General features: G+C 52.6%; 1 protein-coding gene, 1 long non-coding RNA gene and 1 other non-coding gene across 16 annotated transcripts in view; 2 read left to right on the top strand and 1 right to left on the bottom strand.

Annotated features, from left to right (window-relative positions):
- LOC128337455 (mucin-1) overlaps positions 1–17,445 on the top strand; it is a 32,841-nt gene extending 15,396 nt beyond the window's left edge. For 3 of the 14 annotated variants that reach the window (XR_008312267.1, XR_008312273.1, XR_008312272.1), the window contains 2 exons: positions 9,670–9,807; positions 11,135–17,445. The gene's annotated coding sequence lies outside the window, so the exon portion shown is untranslated. The remainder of the gene's footprint in view (positions 1–9,669; positions 9,808–11,134) is intronic. The other 11 variants (XR_008312274.1, XR_008312268.1, XR_008312278.1 and 8 more) reach the window with 11 other exon arrangements.
- On the top strand, positions 485–675 carry LOC128337730 (U2 spliceosomal RNA). The gene has a single exon (XR_008312414.1). It is a non-coding gene; the product is annotated as a U2 spliceosomal RNA (small nuclear RNA).
- LOC128337462 (uncharacterized) lies at positions 17,274–20,612 on the bottom strand. The gene is made up of 3 exons (XR_008312282.1): positions 20,470–20,612; positions 18,333–18,488; positions 17,274–17,415 (listed from the first exon to the last, which is right to left on the bottom strand). It is a non-coding gene; the product is annotated as an uncharacterized LOC128337462 (long non-coding RNA).
- Between the last annotated feature and the right edge of the window lie 627 nt (positions 20,613–21,239).

Below are 21,239 nucleotides of genomic sequence, written 5' to 3' on the forward strand. Positions count from 1 at the left end.
CCGGAAGCCCGTGGGCTCCAGTCCACGGAAGTTTCTGCTGCAGGAAATGTGTTAGTCTTTCAGGTCCAACAGGACTCTTGGCTGATTTTGCCCCATTTTTCGGGGAGCGATTCTAAGGGGAGAATGAAAAGCAACAGCTTTGGAACAGGAAACAACACTGCTGGTCCTGAAAGGGTTAAGAGAGCATGCTGGGAAAGGGGGCGGTGTTATGCAGATTTCAGGCCAATGGCCGTTGGAGCCGGGGCTAAGGGAGTCGTGAAGCTGGCGAGGTCCGGAGACCCCACGGATTCTGAGATTAAAAGGGCCTGGCAGGGGAGGCTTCCCCTCGATGGGGAGGGATCTGCGTTCTGGGGGTGTCTCTGGAGGGCTGGCGGACGGGGCTTCCCCCTCTATGGGGCTGGGCCCCTCGGGGTGCCGCGTTGCTCTCGGAGCCCTCGAAGGGCCCGGGCTGGGAACGAAAGGTCGGTTTTCGGAGAGCTTGAGTATCGCTTCTCGGCCTTTTGGCTAAGATCAAGTGTAGTATCTGTTCTTATCAGTTTAATATCTGATACGTCCTCTATTTGAGGACTATATATTAAATGGATTTTTGGGACTGGGAGATGGAATAGGAGCTTGCTCCATCCACTCCACGCATCGACCTGGTATTGCAGTACCTCCAGGAACGGTGCACCTCCCCTCTGGGGAGAATCTGCTGGGTTCAAAGACAGAAAAGATCCTCCTCTTCCTCCTCCTTCCTCTGGGCTCCCCTTGAGAGGCTTCGTTCTCCCCCAGGACTTCCTTCCTTGCTGCTGCCGTTCTGCTTCCGAGAGGTCTGCCTGCTTCCATTTGCTGGTTTTGCTTCTCATTGGCAATGCAAAAATGCCAGCTCACTGCCTTGTGGGGGACGATCTGCATTTCCCTGCCTTGAGCTGCTTCTGGGTTGAGAGGGGGGAACATGTTCCTTCCCCATGCGGAATTGGTGGGGTCTCTCGAACTCACCAGCTGAAAAATGGGGCAAAATCAGCCAGGAGTCCTCTCTGTGTGTCTCTGTGTGTGTGTTTGTGTGTGTGTGTGTCTGTGTGTGTAGGTGTGTAGGTAAGGGGATCTCTAGGGAGGAATGCCCAGGAGAGCCCCTCTCTAGAGACTAGTGTGTGTGTGTGTGTAGGTAGGGGGTATCTAGGGAAGGGCACCTCAGAGAGCCCATCTCTAGAGACCTCACTCTGTCTGTGTTTGTGGAGGGGGGTCTCTAGGGAGGGGTGCAGCAGAGAGCCCTCTCTAGAGACCCCTCTGTGTGTGTGTGTGTGCTCTAGCTGCACACCCTTATCTCTTTGTCGTATATGCTGGAGGTGTGGCCATGTGTGTGTTCTAGCTGCACACTCTTATCTCTTTGGCCTCTATGCTGTAGGTGTGACGATGTGTCTGTTCTAGCTGCACACCCTTATTTCTGTGGCCTATATGCTGGAGGTGTGGCAATGTGTGTCTTCTAGCTACACACCCTTATCACTTTGACCTATGATCCCGAGGTGTCGCGATGTGTGTGTTCTAGCTGCACACCCCTGTCTCTTCGGCCTGCGTGCCGGAGGTGTGGTGATGTGTGTGTTCTAGCTGCACACCCTTATCTCTTTGGCTTCTATGCCAGAGGTGTGGCGATGTGTGTGCTCTAGCTGCACACCCTGATCTCTTTGGCTTGTGTGCTGGAGGTGTGGCGATGCCTGTGCTCTAGCTGCACAGCCTTATCTCTTTGGCCTCTGTGCCGGAGGTGTGGCGTTGTGTGTGTTCTAGCTGCACACCCTTATCTCTTGGGCCTCTGTGCCAGAGGTGTGGCGTTGTGTGTGTTCTAGCTGCACACCCTTATCTCTTGGGCCTCTGTGCCAGAGGTGTGGCGTTGTGTGTGTTCTAGCTGCACACCCTTATCTCTTGGGCCTCTGTGCCAGAGGTGTGGCGTTGTGTGTGTTCTAGCTGCACACCCTTATCTCTTGGGCCTCTGTGCCAGAGGTGTGGCGTTGTGTGTGTTCTAGCTGCACACCCTTATCTCTTGGGCCTCTGTGCCAGAGGTGTGGCGTTGTGTGTGATCTAGCTGCACACCCTTATCTCTTTGGCATATATCCCGGAGGTGTGGCGATGTGTGTGCTCTAGCTGCACACCCTTATCTCTTTGGCCTATTTGCCGGAGGTGTGGCGTTGTGTGTTTTCTAGCTGCACACCCTTATCTCTTTGGCCTCTTTGCCGGAGGTGTGGCAATGTGTGTGCTCTTGCTGCATACCCTTATCTCTTTGGCCTATGTGCCGGAGGTGTGGAGATGTGTGTGTTCTAGCCACACACCCGTATCTCTTTGGCCTATGTGCCGGAGGTGTGGCGAAGTGTGTGCTCTAGCTGCACAGCCTTATCTCTTTGGCCTCTGTGCTGGAGGTGTGGCGTTGTGTGTGTTCTAGCTGCACACCCTTATCCCTTGGGCCTCTGTGCCAGAGGTGTGGCGTTGTGTGTGCTCTAGCTGCACACCCTTATCTCTTTGGCCTCTGTGCCCGAGGTGTGGTGATGTGTGTGCTCTAGCTGCACACCCTTATCTCTTTGGCATATATCCCGGAGGTGTGGCGATGTGTGTGCTCTAGCTACACAGCCTTATCTCTTTGGCCTCTGTGCCGGAGGTGTGGCGATGTGTGTGCTCTAGCTGCACACCCTATTCTCTTTGGCCTATGTGCCGGAGGTGTGGTGATGTGTGTGTTCTAGCTGCACACCCTTATCTCTTTGGCCTGTGTGCCGGAGGCGTGGCGATGCTTGTGCTCTAGCTGCACAGCCTTATCTCTTTGGCCTATGTTCCGGAGGTGTGGCGATGTGTGTGCTCTAGCTGCACACCCTTATCTCTTTGTCCTATGTGCCGGAGGTGTGGCGACGCGTGTGCTCTAGCTGCACACCCTTATCTCTTTGGCCTATGTGCCGGAGGTGTGGCGACGCGTGTGTTCTAGCTGCACACCCTTATTTCTGTGGCCTATATGCTGGAGGTGTGGCAATGTGTACACCCTGATCTCTTTGACCTATGATCCCGAGGTGTCGCGATGTGTGTGCTCTAGCTGCACACCCTTATCTCTTGGGCCTCTGTGCCAGAGGTGTGGCGTTGTGTGTGTTCTAGCTGCACACCCTTATCCCTTGGTCCTCTGTGCCAGAGGTGTGGCGTTGTGTGTGTTCTAGCTGCACACCCTTATCTCTTGGGCCTCTGTGCCAGAGGTGTGGCGTTGTGTGTGTTCTAGCTGCACACCCTTATCCCTTGGGCCTCTGTGCCAGAGGTGTGGCGTTGTGTGTGATCTAGCTGCACACCCTTATCTCTTTGGCATATATCCCGGAGGTGTGGCGATGTGTGTGCTCTAGCTGCACACCCTTATCTCTTTGGCCTATTTGCCGGAGGTGTGGCGTTGTGTGTGTTCTAGCTGCACACCCTTATCTCTTTGGCCTCTTTGCCGGAGGTGTGGCAATGTGTGTGCTCTTGCTGCATACCCTTATCTCTTTGGCCTATGTGCCGGAGGTGTGGAGATGTGTGTGTTCTAGCCACACACCCGTATCTCTTTGGCCTATGTGCCGGAGGTGTGGCGATGTGTGTGCTCTAGCTGCACACCCTTATCTCTTTGGCCTCTGTGCCGGAGGTGTGGCGTTGTGTGTGTTCTAGCTGCACACCCTTATCCCTTGGGCCTCTGTGCCAGAGGTGTGGCGTTGTGTGTGCTCTAGCTGCACACCCTTATCTCTTTGGCCTCTGTGCCCGAGGTGTGGTGATGTGTGTGCTCTAGCTGCACACCCTTATCTCTTTGGCATATATCCCGGAGGTGTGGCGATGTGTGTGCTCTAGCTACACAGCCTTATCTCTTTGGCCTCTGTGCCGGAGGTGTGGCGATGTGTGTGCTCTAGCTGCACACCCTATTCTCTTTGGCCTGTATCCCGGAGGTGTGGCGTTGTGTGTGTTCTAGCTGCACACCCTTATCTCTTTGGCCTATTTGCCGGAGGTGTGGCGATGTGTGTGCTCTTGCTGCATACCCTTATCTCTTTGGCTTATATGCTGGAGGTGTGGCGATGTGTGTGCTCTAGCTGTACAGCCTTATCTCTTTGGCCTCTGTGCCAGAGTTGTGGCGATGTGTGTGCTCTAGCTGCACAGCCTTATCTCTTTGGCCTCTGTGCCAGAGGTGTGGCGATGTGTGTGTTCTAGCTGCACACCCCTGTCTCTTCGGCCTGCGTGCCGGAGGTGTGGTGATGTGTGTGTTCTAGCTGCACACCCTTATCTCTTTGGCTTCTATGCCAGAGGTGTGGCAATGCCTGTGCTCTAGCTGCACAGCCTTATCTCTTTGGCCTCTGTGCCGGAGGTGTGGCGTTGTGTGTGCTCTAGCTGCACAGCCTTATCTCTTGGGCCTCTGTGCCAGAGGTGTGGCGTTGTGTGTGTTCTAGCTGCACACCCTTATCCCTTGGGCCTCTGTGCCAGAGGTGTGGCGTTGTGTGTGATCTAGCTGCACACCCTTATCTCTTTGGCATATATCCTGGAGGTGTGCCGATGTGTGTGCTCTAGCTGCACACCCTTATCTCTTTGGCATATATCCCGGAGGTGTGGCGTTGTGTGTGTTCTAGCTGCACACCCTTATCTCTTTGGCATATATCCCGGAGGTGTGGCGTTGTGTGTGTTCTAGCTGCACACCCTTATCTCTTGGGCCTCTGTGCCGGAGGTGTGGCGTTGTGTGTGCTCTAGCTGCACACCCTTATCTCTTTGGCATATATCCTGGAGGTGTGGCAATGTGTGTGCTCTTGCTGCATACCCTTATCTCTTTGGCCTATGTGCCGGAGGTGTGGCGTTGTGTGTGTTCTAGCTGCACACCCTTATCTCTTGGGCCTCTGTGCCAGAGGTGTGGCGTTGTGTGTGTTCTAGCTGCACACCCTTATCCCTTGGGCCTCTGTGCCAGAGGTGTGGCGTTGTGTGTGATCTAGCTGCACACCCTTATCTCTTTGGCATATATCCTGGAGGTGTGCCGATGTGTGTGCTCTAGCTGCACACCCTTATCTCTTTGGCATATATCCCGGAGGTGTGGCGTTGTGTGTGTTCTAGCTGCACACCCTTATCTCTTTGGCATATATCCCGGAGGTGTGGCGTTGTGTGTGTTCTAGCTGCACACCCTTATCTCTTGGGCCTCTGTGCCGGAGGTGTGGCGTTGTGTGTGCTCTAGCTGCACACCCTTATCTCTTTGGCATATATCCTGGAGGTGTGGCAATGTGTGTGCTCTTGCTGCATACCCTTATCTCTTTGGCCCATGTGCCAGAGGTGTGGCGATGTGTGTGTTCTAGCTGCACACCCTTATCTCTTGGGCCTCTGTGCCAGAGGTGTGGCGTTGTGTGTGTTCTAGCTGCACACCCTTATCCCTTGGGCCTCTGTGCCAGAGGTGTGGCGTTGTGTGTGATCTAGCTGCACACCCTTATCTCTTTGGCATATATCCTGGAGGTGTGCCGATGTGTGTGCTCTAGCTGCACACCCTTATCTCTTTGGCATATATCCCGGAGGTGTGGCGTTGTGTGTGTTCTAGCTGCACACCCTTATCTCTTTGGCATATATCCCGGAGGTGTGGCGTTGTGTGTGTTCTAGCTGCACACCCTTATCTCTTGGGCCTCTGTGCCGGGGGTGTGGCGTTGTGTGTGCTATAGCTGCACACCCTTATCTCTTTGGCATATATCCTGGAGGTGTGGCAATGTGTGTGCTCTTGCTGCATACCCTTATCTCTTTGGCCTATGTGCCGGAGGTGTGGCGATGTGTGTGTTCTAGCTGCACATCCTTATCTCTTTGGCCTCCTTGACGGAGGTGTGGCGATGTGTGTGCTCTAGCTGCACACCCTTATCTCTTTGGCATATATCCTGGAGGTGTGCCGATGTGTGTGCTCTAGCTGCACACCCTTATCTCTTTGGCCTATGTGCCGGAGGTGTGGCGATGTGTGTGTTCTAGCTACACACCCGTATCTCTTTGGTCTATATGCCGGAGGTGTGGCGATGTGTGTGCTCTAGCTGCACAGCCTTATCTCTTTGGCCTCCTTGACGGAGGTGTGGCGATGTGTGTGCTCTAGCTGCACAGCCTTATCTCTTTGGCCTATGTGCCGGAGGTGTGGAGATGTGTGTGTTCTAGCCACACACCCGTATCTCTTTGGCCTATGTGCCGGAGGTGTGGCGAAGTGTGTGCTCTAGCTGCACAGCCTTATCTCTTTGGCCTCTGTGCTGGAGGTGTGGCGTTGTGTGTGTTCTAGCTGCACACCCTTATCCCTTGGGCCTCTGTGCCAGAGGTGTGGCGTTGTGTGTGCTCTAGCTGCACACCCTTATCTCTTTGGCCTCTGTGCCCGAGGTGTGGTGATGTGTGTGCTCTAGCTGCACACCCTTATCTCTTTGGCATATATCCCGGAGGTGTGGCGATGTGTGTGCTCTAGCTACACACCCTTATCTCTTGGGCCTCTGTGCCAGAGGTGTGGCGTTGTGTGTGTTCTAGCTGCACACCCTTATCCCTTGGGCCTCTGTGCCAGAGGTGTGGCGTTGTGTGTGATCTAGCTGCACACCCTTATCTCTTTGGCATATATCCTGGAGGTGTGCCGATGTGTGTGCTCTAGCTGCACACCCTTATCTCTTTGGCATATATCCCGGAGGTGTGGCGTTGTGTGTGTTCTAGCTGCACACCCTTATCTCTTTGGCATATATCCCGGAGGTGTGGCGTTGTGTGTGTTCTAGCTGCACACCCTTATCTCTTGGGCCTCTGTGCCGGGGGTGTGGCGTTGTGTGTGCTATAGCTGCACACCCTTATCTCTTTGGCATATATCCTGGAGGTGTGGCAATGTGTGTGCTCTTGCTGCATACCCTTATCTCTTTGGCCTATGTGCCGGAGGTGTGGCGATGTGTGTGTTCTAGCTGCACATCCTTATCTCTTTGGCCTCCTTGACGGAGGTGTGGCGATGTGTGTGCTCTAGCTGCACACCCTTATCTCTTTGGCATATATCCTGGAGGTGTGCCGATGTGTGTGCTCTAGCTGCACACCCTTATCTCTTTGGCCTATGTGCCGGAGGTGTGGCGATGTGTGTGTTCTAGCTACACACCCGTATCTCTTTGGTCTATATGCCGGAGGTGTGGCGATGTGTGTGCTCTAGCTGCACAGCCTTATCTCTTTGGCCTCCTTGACGGAGGTGTGGCGATGTGTGTGCTCTAGCTGCACAGCCTTATCTCTTTGGCCTCTGTGCCGGAGGTGTGGCGATGTGTGTGTTCTAGCTGCACACCCTTATCTCTTGGGCCTCTGTGCCAGAGGTGTGGCGTTGTGTGTGATCTAGCTGCACAGCCTGATCTCTTTGGCCTGGGCTATGCATTTTCCTGCAGCAAGCTGAGGCTTGGCTCTAGGAATGACAATGGGCCAAGCCTTTTCCTGGAAAAGGCTGCCCTCCTGTGGCTACTTTTTGCACTGCGGCATGGTGCGTATTTGCCACACCAGGAAACTGCACTGCCCGTTGCCATCCAAATGGTCAAGCCTCAAAGTCTCTGGCGGGATATAGGGGAGTCCAGCTGGAACACAGAAGTCGCCACACCTCCGGGGCATAGGCCAAAGAGTTAAGGGTGTGCAGCTGGAACACACACATCACTACACTTCCGGCAAATAGCTGAATACAGGCCAAAGGGTTATGTTTTTAATTCTTTAATTGCTGTCTTAATGGTTTTCTTTTGTGTCGATGGTGCTTATCTTTGTGAACTGCCTATAGCCTTTGGAGTCAGGCGGTATACAAATAAAATAAAGAAATAATGTGTGTGTGTGTGTCAATATATGTAATATGCCTAAGGCTGGGGGGGGCGCTCTTTAGGAAGGAGAGGGGCTCTTCGCAAGCAGCATCTCTATGGGCCTCGTGGCGGGCCAGCGCCTCTCCTCAGCCCGGGCCCATCAAGTGCCCCCAACGCCTAGCAGGGCCGCCGAAGGGGGGCTGCGCGCCTGCGCAGATGGGCAGCTGAACTGGACGGGGTGGATCCGCCACCATCTTGAGAGGGTCTAAATTTTGATCCACCGTGCCTGCGCAGGTGGTGGTGGTGGGCCCAGTGGCAGTGGGTCGGCGTGCTGCAGGGCCGGGTGCGTCTTGGGGGCGCCCCTCTCGCCCAGCCTGCCCATCTGCTCCCCGCCAACTGGGCTCGTTGGACTTGGGTGCAGCAGCCCCGGACCGTCACGGAGCAGTAGCCGGGCAGGTGCCTGGAGCGGGTAAGCTGGAGCCCGTTTTTAATTTTATGGGGGGGGGGCTGAGCCTCCCGGTGGGTGCCGCCAAACTACAGCTCCCATCGTTCCCCGCAGCCCTGAAGTGCGGTGGGGGGGTGATGGGATTTGTAGTCCGTCTGTCCCGGGCTTACCCTGGCTGCCAGCAGCTGCAGCTGAGCCGCGCAGGAGGGCAGTGCCATGCCACGCTGCTGCTGCTGCTGCTGCTTGTTGTTGCTGTTGTTATTGGGAAGGGCGGGGCCAGCCCCACAGTGGGTCGCCTAGGCGGGGGAGGAGGGCGTGGCAGGCGGCGGGGGGGGGATGGTCCTGCCGCTGGGCAGGCGGGGGGGCTCCCTCCCGGGGGGGCTCCCTGCCTGCCTCTCTCCCTCCTTCTGGTCCAGGCAGGGCTGCTCAGCTCCGCAGATGCTGCTGGACTACCATTCCCATAATCCCCGCTGTTAGCCGCTGTGGTAGGTTGGGGATTCTGGGAGTTGTAGTCCAAAAGCATCTGGGGGCAGGTGTGTGTGGGGGGGGCAAAGTTGAATGGACCCTGTCCCTGCCTGCTTGCTTGCTTGCTTGCTCTGCCTGCCTCCCACCCACCCGTCCTCCCAGTCAGGTCAGGAAAAGAGGCGGCTGCTCTTCTGCTGACAGCCCTTGACGAGACCCCCCCTGCTCCCCCCCCAAGCACTGCAGGAGAGTCCCCCCCCCCGCCCACTGCCCCCACCTCCATCTGACCGGACTCCCCTGCCAGACCTCATAACCCGTATCTTCCATCCCCACAAGATCTCTTCACCCTCAAGTGTCTCGCATCTCCCCGGCCAAAACATTTTCATTTGACTTCAAGAATCTTAAATGGTTTCAATGTTTTAACTTTGTTTTTAAACTCTCAGCAAAAAAACCTAAAAGTTGGTAAACAAAAAGACCTCAGATGTTTCACTGTGACACACCACCCTCCCTTTATGTAAAACAAATGAACACAGATGAAAACCTCGGTTCCCCAGCGGTTACATTCCTTAGACGTTCCCTTAGACTTTTATTAGGCTAATAAACTTCATAGCCTTGGCCAGTGCCTCCTGAGCATTAATGTCAGGTCTCAGTTTCTCCATAAAGGCTGCTTCCTTGGTTTTCTCCTTTTGTAGGTTCCCTTCAATCCCTAGAATAGATATTTGAGTGGGCCGCATTTGGCCTTCATGCTTGATCTGCATATGGAATGACCAGGGTTTCGTTCTCTTTGCACATTGCAAAATATCTAAAATACCGATTTTAGGGATTGAAAGGAACCTACAAAGTGTCTTGCCCAATGGCTGGGGCTGGAGTCTCCATTGGGAGAAATGGGACGCTTGGGGCAGGGGAACTCCGCACCACCACCTTTATTTTTCTATAGAATAAACCACTGGATTGTGCTTAGAAGGTAAAGAGCCATTAGGAGATGTGTGAATGGGGGAAAATGTTGTATTTTCCTTCTTCCTCCTGCAGAGTCTGGTTTTTTTTTGTTTTTTTTTGAGGAGGTGGCCGTGCAGTTCAGCAGGGAGGAGTGGGCTCTGCTGGATCCGTCCCAAAGGGCCTTGCACAAGGAAGTCATGGAGGAGACGTTTGCCTTGATGGCCGCTCTAGGTGAGGCGCCCTCTTTGCTCGATCCTGTCTTCTTTGTAGTGCTGAATGTACCGTGCCTTTTGCATTTGCCTCTCCCTCAGTCCTCCCCCTCTGCCCCAAATATTGTCCCTTCCAACACCCCACCCCCTTGCATTGATAGAGCATCCCTGAGAGGGGGAGAGGTTTGGCCATCTGGGACGGGGGAATCGGAGGGCCCCCCTTGGGCAGGCAAGAAGGTGAGCCCTTCTTGTGGGGTTGGGGAGAGGCAAGAAACTAGTAGTGGGGAGGAGAGAAGAAAAGCAAAGGAGGGGAGGAATATCCCCCTCAACCTCCTGGAATGGTCTGTCTGCAGCCCACGTCCAGCTGTTCCTCCTGGGGCCCCATGGGGAGCAGGCTGCCTTCTTTGGATCGGGGAGGACGTTATCACGGCCCATGCCCCCTGCTTCTTTCCCTCCCTTCTCCCCAAGACTGAGCGATGGAGAAGCTAGCGACTGGGCCAGGGTCCCCCAGTGAGTTCTTCCAATGCAATCAGAAGTTCCTTTCTGCTGCTGTGAGGCCAGCTCCTCTCTCCCTCAGCCTGGCCTACCTCACAGGGGTATTGTGAGGATAAAAACCGAGATAACCCGCCCTGAGCACCTTTAGGCACCTAGATGATCGGAGACCGTAGGTGAAAGCCAGTGCAGACTCCTTTCTTTTTTTAAAAAAGAGATGTGGAAATAAATATCACACCCTGCATTCTTGACATAATGTCTGATTCTGGAAGTGCAGCTAGGAGCATAGTTGAGGTTCAGTGGATTTCAGCCAGCCTAGAGGGGTTCCAGCCACTCTCAGGGAAGAAAACGGGGCCTTGTTCCGTTTTTCCAAGTGTAAGGAGGTTGAAGGAGGTCTGTGTGAGAGCAGTTGCCCACGGAGGCCGTGAATTCTAGGGTCACAGCAAACAAGGGGGGCTCAGAGTGAGGGTTGGAATTGCCAGGCATAACTATCCAGGGGGGCTTATGCCTTAATACCACACACACACACACACACACACACCACGGCCCCCTCTCCCAGCAAGAGAGATTGGTGTCTGAGCTATGCAAACACAAAGAACCTACAACTGGATTTCCCAACAGGGTAGCCAGTAAGCCAGATGGAGCCCTGATTGTGATCTGCCCTGAATACCTTCCCACATTGAGCCTGGGTTGCTGCTGGCGGGGGCAGGGGGGCTGCCTCCCCCCCCCCCCCATGACTCAGTTACTCAGAGCAGGTTGGCTTCGTGGTTCTTCTTGGGTGCTTCCAGGGATAGGAGAAGAGGGGGACTCCTGTCCTATCTCAGGCTCTGACCAGTTTTCTCTTTTTGTTCTCGCAGGTGACCGGGGGGAGAGTGAGGAGGAGGAAAAACCCCACCCAGCATTGCTCAGAGGTATCAGATGGGGAAAGAAGGAAAAACAGAGAAGGCAAACTAAAGCAAAGCAGAGGAACGGGAAGGGATCTTATGCTTCTCAGTATGGCAACATCCATAAATTTGGAATCCAAAAAACGGTGGCGAAAGAAAGGGAAAGGCGCCAGCGCCCTGCGAGAAGGAAAGCTTCTGAACCAGGCTTTCAAGCTCTGTGGGAAATGGACACAAGGGAGAAACCACACAGATGCTTGGAGTGTGGAAAGGGCTTCATCAACAGGGGAAACCTCACCAAACATCAAAGAAGCCACACTGGAGAGAAATAATATACATGCTTGTGAGGATAAAAAATGAGATCTCCCTTCCCGAGCATAGGGAGGCACCTATATAATTGTGCATGATATGTTAAAACCAGCACAGACTCTTTTCCCCCAAAAGGGAAGTTTGAATAAAATTTTTGCCTTGCTTCCTTAGCAAAACTTTTGCATATAGAAATGGAACTAGGAGCATATTTGAGGTGTGCGTCATTTCAGCAAGCTGAGAGTGTTTCGAGTCCTCATCAAGGAAGAAAATAGGGCCTGGCTGGTTTGCAAATATTCCATATTGACAAAAATACCCAGGAAATGAGATGGAATCCTGACTGCAGCCCCACCTCCCTCCCTCCTCCCTCCCTCCCTCCAGGACTTAGTCAACCAGAGCAGGTCAACTGGGTGGTTCTTCCACGATCAGAGCAGTCTTTGGGGGATGGCTATTGAGAACAGTGTTCCCGCTGACAGGGAGTCCCAGGGGTTGTTGACTACAACTCCCATAATCCCCAGCCAAAGGGCACTGCAGCTGGGGATGCTGGGAGCTGTAGGGAACAACATCTGGAAATCCCTGTCAGAGGGAACAGTGATTGAGAAGGGGATTTCTGTCTTATTTCAGGCTCTGACCACATTTCTCTCCATTCCAGCAAGTAACGGGTGGGAGAGTGAAGAGGACGAAAGACCCACCTGCCAAAGTTTGTTCAGACGGAAAAAGAGAGAACAGAAAAGGAAAACCTGCGGCAAAAGAGAAGAACAAGGAGAGACCTTCTGCTTCCCAGTAGGGTGACATCTATAAAACCAAAAAGACAAGGGGGAAAGAAGTCCCTGCCCTGTAAGTAGGAAAAACTTCAGTTCTGAACCAAGTTTTCAGCCTCAGTGAAAAATGGACACAGGTAAGCAACCATATAAATGCTTGGAGTGTGGTTTAGTGGGAGTTACAACCTCAATTTACATCATAAGAACATAAGAACAGCCCTGCTGGATCAGGCCCAAGGCCCATCTAGCCCAGCATCCTGTTTCGCACAGTGGCCCACCAGATCCACTGGAAGCCACAGACAGGAGTTGAGGGCATGCCCTCTCTCCTGCTGTTGCTCCCCTGCAACTGGTACTCAGAGGCATCCTGACTTTGAGGCTTGAGGTGGCCCACAGCCCTCCGACTAGTAGCCATTGATAGACCTCTCCTCCATGAAGTCATCCAAACCCCTCTTAAAGCCATCCAGGTTGTGGGCTGTCACCACATCCTGTGGCAGAGAGTTCCACAAGTGAATCACGCATTGTGTGAAAAAGTACTTCCGTTTGTTGGTCCTAGACCTCCTGGCAATCAATTTCATGGAGTGACCCCTGGTTCTAGTGTTGTGTGAGAGGGAAACGAATCTCTCTCTCTCCACTTTCTCCACGCCATGCATGATTTTATAGACCTCTAGCATGTCTCCCTGCAGTCATCTTTTTTCTAAACTAAAAAGCCCCAGGTGTTGTAGTCTTGCCTTGTAAGAAAGTTGCTCTAGGCCCCTGATCATCTTGGTTGCCCTTTTCTGTACCTTCTCCAGTTCAACAATGTCCTTTTTAAGATGTGACCAGAATTGTACGCAGTACTCCAGGTGTGGCTGCACCATAGTTTTGCATAAGGGCATTATAATATTAGCCGTTTTATTTTCAGTCCCCTTCCTAATGATCCCTAGCATGGAATTGGCCTTTTTCACAGCTGCCGTGCACTGAGATGACACTTTCAATGAGCTGTCCACCACAACCCCAAGATCCCTTTCCTGGTCCGTCACCAACAGCTTGGATCCCATCAGCATATACTTGAAGTTGGGGTTTTTCGTTCCAATGTGCATCACTTTACACTTGCTAACATTGAACCGCATTTGCCATTTTGTCGCCCACTCCCCCAGTTTGGAGAGATCCTTTTGGAGCTCCTCACAATCCGTGTTGGATTTCACTACCCAAAAGAGTTTGGTATCATCTGCAAATTTGGCCACCTCGCTGCTTACCCCTGCTTCTAGATCATTTATGAATAAATTAAAAAGCACCGGTCCCAGTACAGATCCCTGGAGGACCCCACTTCTTACTTCCCTCCATTGTGAAAACTCTCCATTGATACCTACCCTCTGTTTCCTGTCTTTCAACCAGTTAGCAATCCACACATGTACTTGTCCCCTTGTCCCATGACCGCTAAGTTTCCTCAGGAGTCTTTGATGAGGAACTTTGTCAAAAGCTTTTTGGAAGTCCAGGTAGACTATGTCAACTGGATCACCTTGATCCACACACTCGTTGACACTCTCAAAGAAGTCCAAAAGGTTGGTGAGGCAAGATTTACCTTCGCGGAAGCCATGCTGGCTCACTCCCAGCAGGGCCTGTTCTTCTAGGTGCTGTACAATTTTATCCTTGAGGATGATTTCCATCAATTTGCCTCGAACGGACATTAGGCTAACCGGCCTGTAATTTCCCGGATCGCCCCTGGATCCCTTTTTGAAAATCGGTGTTACAGTTGCTACTCTCCGGTCCTCTGGTACAGAGCCCGATTTCAGGGATAAGTTAAATATTTTAGCAAGGAGGTCGGCAATTTCACATTTGAATCCTTTGAGGACTCGTGGATGGATGCCATCTGGCCCTGGTGATTTGTTAGCTTTCAGTTTTTCCAGACAGTTTAGAACATCATCCCTTGTCACTTCTATCTGACTCAGCTCTCTAGCCTCCATCCCTAAAAAGCCTGGTTCAGGAACAGGTATATGCTCAGTATCCTCTGCCGTGAAGACAGATGCAAAGAACTCATTCAGCTTCTCTGCAACCTCCATATCCTCCTTAATAATCCCTTTCACTCCCTCATTGTCTAATGGCCCAACTGCCTCCCTGGCAGGTTTCCTGCTTCTGATGTACTTAAAGAAGTTTTTGTTATTCCCCTTGATCCTTTTGGCTAAATGTTCCTCAAACTCTTTTTGCCTCCCTTATTGTCACCTTGCATTTCTTTTGCCAGAGTTTGTGTTCCTTTCTGTTCTTTTCGTTTGGACAGGCCTTCCAATTTCGGAAGGAAGTCTTCTTCCCTTTTATGGCTTCCTTGACGGTACCCGTTAGCCATGCTGGCATCCTCCTGGACTTAGTGGTACCTTTCCTCCTTTTGGGTATACAATCTAACTGGGCTTCTAGTATTGTGGTTTTGAGTAAACTCCATGCACTCTGGAGCGAAGTGACTCTCCTGATTTTCCTCCTCAGCTCTCTTTTCACCATACTCCTCATTTTGGAGAAGTTTCCTCTTCTGAAATTCAAAATGTCCATGTTAGACATCCTTGGTTATTCTCTCCCCACATGTATGCTGAATTTGATGGCACTGTGGTCACTGTTCCCTAAAGGGTCGATGACACTGATGTCACGCACCAGGTCCTAGGTGTCACTCAGAATTAGATCCAAGGTCGCTTTCTCTCTGGTTGGTTCTATGACCAACTGTTCTAGGGCACAGTCATTTAGTATATCTAGAAATTTGACCTCTTTGTCCTGACTCAAATGTGAATTTACCCAGTCTATGTGTGGGTAATTGAAGTCACCCATGATTACTGCCCTGCCTCTCCTTGATGCCTCCCTGATTTCCTCCTGCAACTCCCAATCACTGTCGGCATTATGATCCGGAGGGCGATAGCACGTCCCCAGTAGCACGTTCCCTTTCCGGCCTTGTATAGTCACCCACAGGGTTTCTGTGGAGGACTCCAGTCCACCTAGGTTTTCTAGCTTGTTAGATTCTATCCCTTCTTTAACATGCAGTGCTACTCCACCTCCAAGGTGCCCCTCCCTGTCCTTTCTATAGAGTTTATACCCAGGGATAACAGTGTCCCACTGGTTCTCACTGTTCCACCAGGTTTCTGTTATGCCCACTATATCTATTTCTGCATTAGCAACCAAGCACTCCAGCTCAGCCATCTTGGCTCGGAGGCTTCTGGCATTGGCATATAAGCACCTATACACTGAATCTCTCCCCTGATGTATGCTATTCTTTTGGCTCTTTGACCTGCTGGCACAGGCTCCCATCTGCTCTTTATGCGGTTCTGCTCTGTCCCTTTCTGTTTTATCTGAATTCTTTGCAGCCTCACACTTTAAAGGGTGGCTTTTGCCAAACGGGATACTGCCCAGCTCCCATCGGCTGTTCCCCAGGTGTCATTTTAAAAGCTGCTCTGCAACCTTTTTGATTTTAAGTGCCAGCAGTCTGGTTCCATCTTGGTTCAAGTGCAGCCCATCCCTTTTGTACAGGCCTTGCTTGCCCCAAAATGTGTCCCAGTGCCTAACAAATCTAAACCCCTCCTCCCAGCACCAACGTCTCACCCACGCATTGAAACCCCTCAGCTCTGCCTGTCTCACTGTACTTGCGCGTGGAACAGGTAGCATTTCTGAGAAGGCTACCTTGGGGGTCCTGGACTTCAAAATGCTACCTATCAGCCTAAATTTGGCTTCCAGGACCTCCCGACTGCATTTCCCCACATCGTTGGTGCCGACGTGCACCACAACAGCTGTCTCCTCCCCTGCACTGCCTAGGAGCCTATCTAGACGCTGCGTAATGTCCTGTCAAGGAGACTGAGGAGCGGACGCCAGCCGAGAGAGCATTCCAAAGCCTGGGGGCCATGACTGAGAAAGCCCCGTCCCACATACTCAGCAACCAAACCTCTCTCACTGTTGGCACACGGAGCAGACCCCCTCCGATGATCTTGTCAAGCGGGCAGAAACCCTTGGGAGCAGGCCAGGTTGCTGCTGGCTTGAGACCTTAGAGGGACACAGCAAGGGCTCTGCCTGCCATCTCTCCCCAGGACTCAGTCACCCAGAGCAGGGCGGCTTCGTGGTTCTTCTGTGATCAGAGCAGTCCCTCTGTGCTGCCCTTTGAGAAGGGAAGGCCTTTCCTGTCTCAGGCTCTGAACGGTTCTCTCTCTTTGTTTCAGCAGGTGACGGCTAGGAGAGTGAGGAGGAAGGAAGACCCCACCCATGATTGTGCAGAGGGATCAGATGGAAAAAGAGGGCACAACAGAAGGAAAACCTTAAGCAAAGGAGAAGAACAAGAAAAACAGGGGAAAGAAGTGAGAAATGAACACAAAGGGGAAACCGCATAAATGCTTGGAGTGTGGAAAGAGCTTCAGTGCGAGTTCCCACCTCACTTCACATCAAAGAACCCACACTGGAGAGAGACCATATAAATGCTTGGAGTGTGGAAAGAGCTTTACTGACAGTGGATCCCTTACTATTCATCAAAGAATACATACTGGAGAGAGACCATATAAATGCTTGGAGTGTGATAAGTGATTCAGTGACAGTGCAAAACTTAGCAAACATCAAAGAACCCACACCAGAGAGAAACCATTTCTGTGCTTGGAGTGTGGAAAGAGCTTCAGTGACAATGGAAACCTTACCATACATCAAAGAATTCACACTGGTGAGAAACCATATCACTGCCTGGAGTGTGGAAAGCGCTTCAGTAGCAATGGATCACTTCTTGTGCATCAAAGAAGCCACACTGGAGAGAGACCATATCAGTGCTTGGAGTGTGGAAGGAGCTTCAGTGGGAGTGACTACCTCAATTTACATCAAATGACTCACACTGGAGAGAAACCTTTTAAATGCTTGGAGTGTGGAAAGAGCTTCAGCACCAGTGGAAATCTTAATCGGCATCAAAGAACCCACACTGTGTAGAAACTACATCCGTGCTCAGAGAGTGGAAAGAGCTTCAGCCAGAACGGGGATCCTACTAAACGTCAAAGTACCCACAGTGGAAATGGGGATTTCTGTTTTAGAATTTCACTTGGAAGTAAAGGAACCATTTGCAACTTGAAGGATTTCATTTTAAACATTAGCCATTTTATTTTATAATGGCCATATATGGTAAGCTTGAATTATAGTACATTTGAATCTGAAAGGATCTTCTGCTTTCTGGGGGCATCATGTTGTTTTAGATGTATCCTTGAGTGATTAAAACCCCTTGAGAGCAATAAAAGTGAAAAGGATTAATTCAGTATTTGTGCTTTTAAACATCCCAACCTCCTTTGAACATGTCCCAAGCATATTTCCCCTAGTACTTTTTCTGCTCTCAAAAGCAGTGTGTGCAGCTCATTTCAGTGGCAGGACTGTGTATGTAAAAGAGGTATCTGTTAGTCGGCAGGTCACATGCCTTTATTTCACACAAGGACTAACAAGAACAAACTTGGTTAGCTGCCCCATAACAAATTGTTCTCTGCACAGCTCACAACAACGTTAAAGAGACAAGCAAGTTAAAAGCAAATTAAAAATATGTTTTAAATATGCTGCCCCCATTCTAAAAGTTTGAGTGAACAGAAAGGCCTTCCCTTGGCTTCTAAAGGAACCAAGTTTGTTCTCGCTTGTTGTTTGTGGCATTGCACAACACCGTGACTGATCAGGTGGCGCAGGTCTGTTAATAATAATAATAAATAATAATTCGATTTCTATACCGCCCTTCCAAAAATGGCTTAGGGTGGATCACAAAGAGAAATAACATCAGCCTTATCGACGTTAAGGCATCGGCCTCTGGTTCCAGTTTCCTGACTGGGTGGAGCTGGGAGCCAGAGCCTTTATTCTGGCATTCAACCCGCAGGTGTTTTGACCATGGGATTCTCTCTCTCTCTCCCCCCCCCCCTTCCTCTCAGCCACTAGACCAGGGCTGCACAACTCTGGTCCTCAAGCTGTTGGACTACAATTCCCATCATCCCTGACTGCTGGGCACTGTGCTTGGGGAGGACGGGAGCTGTAGTCCAGCAACCACTGGAGGGTCCAAGCTGGGCACCCCTGCACTAGTCTGTGAGAGCCTCCTCCCCCACTCCTTTGGATGTCTGGGCTGTGCCTTCCTTCCCTGCAAGAGGATCACGGTTGCCAACTCCCACCTTTGCACTGTGCTTCTGCTTCCTCAATGCTCCGCTTTGTTTCAAAAGCCTCATCTCTGCTGCTCCTCTGGGGTGCCCTGAGCTTGGCCTGGGACTCGGAGGAGCCTCCCAGGGGGCAGTCCAGGGTCCCCCAGCAGCCCAGGACGCTGTTCAAACCTGTTGAGAACAATCATAGTTCAAATATTTATTTTATTTAGCCAATTTGACTGCCTGACTTCCTTAGACGCGAGGCAGTTTACATAAATTAAAACAACGTAGACAAGAGGAAAAGGAAACCGCCCCCCCCCCAAAAACCCTAAAAGCCTGGCCAAATGTGGGTGTCTCTTGAGAGAGAGCGGTGCCCGGGTGTGGCAGCGCTCTCTCGGTGTGGGTGTGTCTAGAGAAGGGGTGCCTGGGCGTGACTGCTCCCTGGAGACCCTCCGATGAGCCAGGGCCCCACGTACCTCCCCTGGGCCCAGAACTCTGAGAAGGCCCACCTGAGATGACCCCACAGAGCGGGTCAAAGATCGACGGGAGAGGCAGTCCTGAAGGTACACAGGCGCCAAACCCTGAAGAGGTTTATAGGTGATAACCAGCACCTTGAATTGGACCCAGAAGCGAACTGGCACCCAGTGCAGTGACCTCAGCAAAGGGGAAACATGGTCATATTTTCTGCTGCCCACAAGCAGCTGGGCCATGGCGTTTGGGGCCGGCTGAAGCTTCCAAGTTGCCTTCAAAGGCAACCCCAGGTCATTCTTTGTTTCAGTCATTCTTTGAATGAGGTCCCAAACATAGTCTGGTGTGAAAAGTAGGTATGACTTTATTTTGAACAAAGAAGCAAACATGCTTTTCAAAATATCTCATTCATTCACAATAGACGAATAGATGCATTTGTATCTCTGTTAGTGAAGGGTATCAGGTTGTACTGGGAGCCTTGCTCTGAATGCTGAAGAAGCAGAGAAAGCCCCGCTGTGGTTGGGCGGTGGAGACTCCAGATGCAGACTGCCGGAGGAGTCAGTTTCAGCCTGAATCTGTTAGAATTGTCTGTAAAAGGAGGTGCAGGAGGAGGGCACATATTTATTTATGGTTTATTTTATTTATCAAATTTGTATACCGCCCCAAACCTTCGTCTCTGGGTGGTTTACAACAACATAAAACCAGTTAAAAATGTATACAAACACTTAAAGACACTTTAACAATTTAAAAATAGCCAGAAATTAAAAACCCCAAATATTAGGAAGCTGCGAAAGCTTGGGCAAAAAGATGGGTTTTCAGGTGTGTGTGTGTGTGTGTGTGTGTGTGTGTGTGTGTGTTTTAATTGCCAGAGATGGAGAGGATCGCATCTCAGCAGGGAGCACATTCCACAATCTGGAGGCAGGTCTGAGTTGGCAGTAACTGGAGACGGACCTCCTCAGATGACCTCAATGGGCGGTCATATCCTGATCACAGGTGGGAAGCCAGGAAAATGCATCACACTTTGCCAATCAGACAGTAAATCTGCTGCAGTGGAGCCAGCCTTTACTCTGGCATTCAACCCGCAGGTGTTTTGACCATGGGGTTTTCTCTCTCTCTCCCCCCCCCCTCCCTCCTCATCCTATCTGCCACTAGACCAGGGCTGCACAACTCTGGTCCTCAAGCTGTTGGACTACAATTCCCATCATCCCTGACCGCTGGGCACTGCTTGGGGAGGACGGGAGCTGTAGTCCAGCAACCACTGGAGGGTCCAAGCTGGGCACCCCTGCACGAGTCTGTGAGAGCCTCCCCCCCCCCTTTGGATGTCTGGGCTGTGCCTTCCTTCCCTGCAAGAGGATCACGGTTGCCAACTCCCACCTTTGCACCGTGCTTCTGCATCCTCAATGCTCGGCTTTGTTTCAAGAGCCTTGTCTCTGCTGCTCCTCTGGGGTGCCCTGAGCTTGGCCTGGCACTCAGAGGAGCCTCCCAGGGGGCAGTCCAGGACGCTGTTCAAATGCCCCCCCCAACACCAGAGGCTTCCCCAGGGAAGGGCGGGGCGGGGGGCCATGCACCCCCCCTGGGAGCTAGGAAGGAGCCTCTCCGTGCCTGCTGGCTCCTTCCGCCCTCTCTTCCTGGGGGGCCCGAGGGGGGGGTGTGGTGCAGGGGGGGGCTTCCTTCCTCCCTCCCCCCGATATGGCGTGCCTACCTGCGGGGGCGAGGAGGGGCTGCGGCGTGGAGGCGGCGGCGGCGGCGTCTCGATCACCCTCCAGCAGGGCCAGCGCGGAGTTCTCTCTCCAGTCCGCGCGCCAAGCGCCTCCGCCTTCTAGTGAGCGCGCCGCCGCCCCGCCCTCAGCCCCGCCCCTCTGCGGCGCTCCCGGGATTGGCCGGCGGGGCGGGGGCGGGGCGGGCGCCGATTGGCCAGCAGCCGGCCGGAAGGGGCGTGCCGGCGGGGCTCCTGCCACAAAGCCCGAGGGCGCCTCAGAGGAGGACGCAGCTCAGCTCGGCTCCAGGAAGCGGCGGAGAAGCGGCAGCGGCGGATGGCGGCACCGGCAGGCAGGCGGCCCGGACCCCGCCGCGGCGGAGCAGACCCGGAGCAGCTCCGACGTCCTCCCGGGACTCGGAGAGGAGAGGCCTCGCCGGGTGGGTGGGTGGGTGGGTGGCTGGATGGGGGCCTGCAGCTCCCCCCCCCCGCAACAGCGGATGGATCGTGATGGAAATAAAGATGCTCCCCCCCCAGCCTATCTCGTTCTTCCTCGGAGGGGTGTGTGGAGGGGTGCAAGGAGCGAGGGAGGGAGGGAGGGAGCTCTCTAGAGAGGCGAGCCTGTCTCTGTGTGTGTGTGTGTGTGTGTGTGTGTGTGTGTGTGTGTGTGTCTAGGGAGGGGTGCCCAGGAGAGCCCCTCTCTAGAGACCTGTGTGTTTGTGTGGTGTGTGTAGATAGTGCGAGTTTCTAGATATCTCTGAGTTTGTGTGTGTGTG

The sequence above is a fragment of the Hemicordylus capensis genome, chromosome 14, assembly GCF_027244095.1.
Source record: "Hemicordylus capensis ecotype Gifberg chromosome 14, rHemCap1.1.pri, whole genome shotgun sequence".
Lineage (NCBI taxonomy): Eukaryota > Metazoa > Chordata > Lepidosauria > Squamata > Cordylidae > Hemicordylus > Hemicordylus capensis.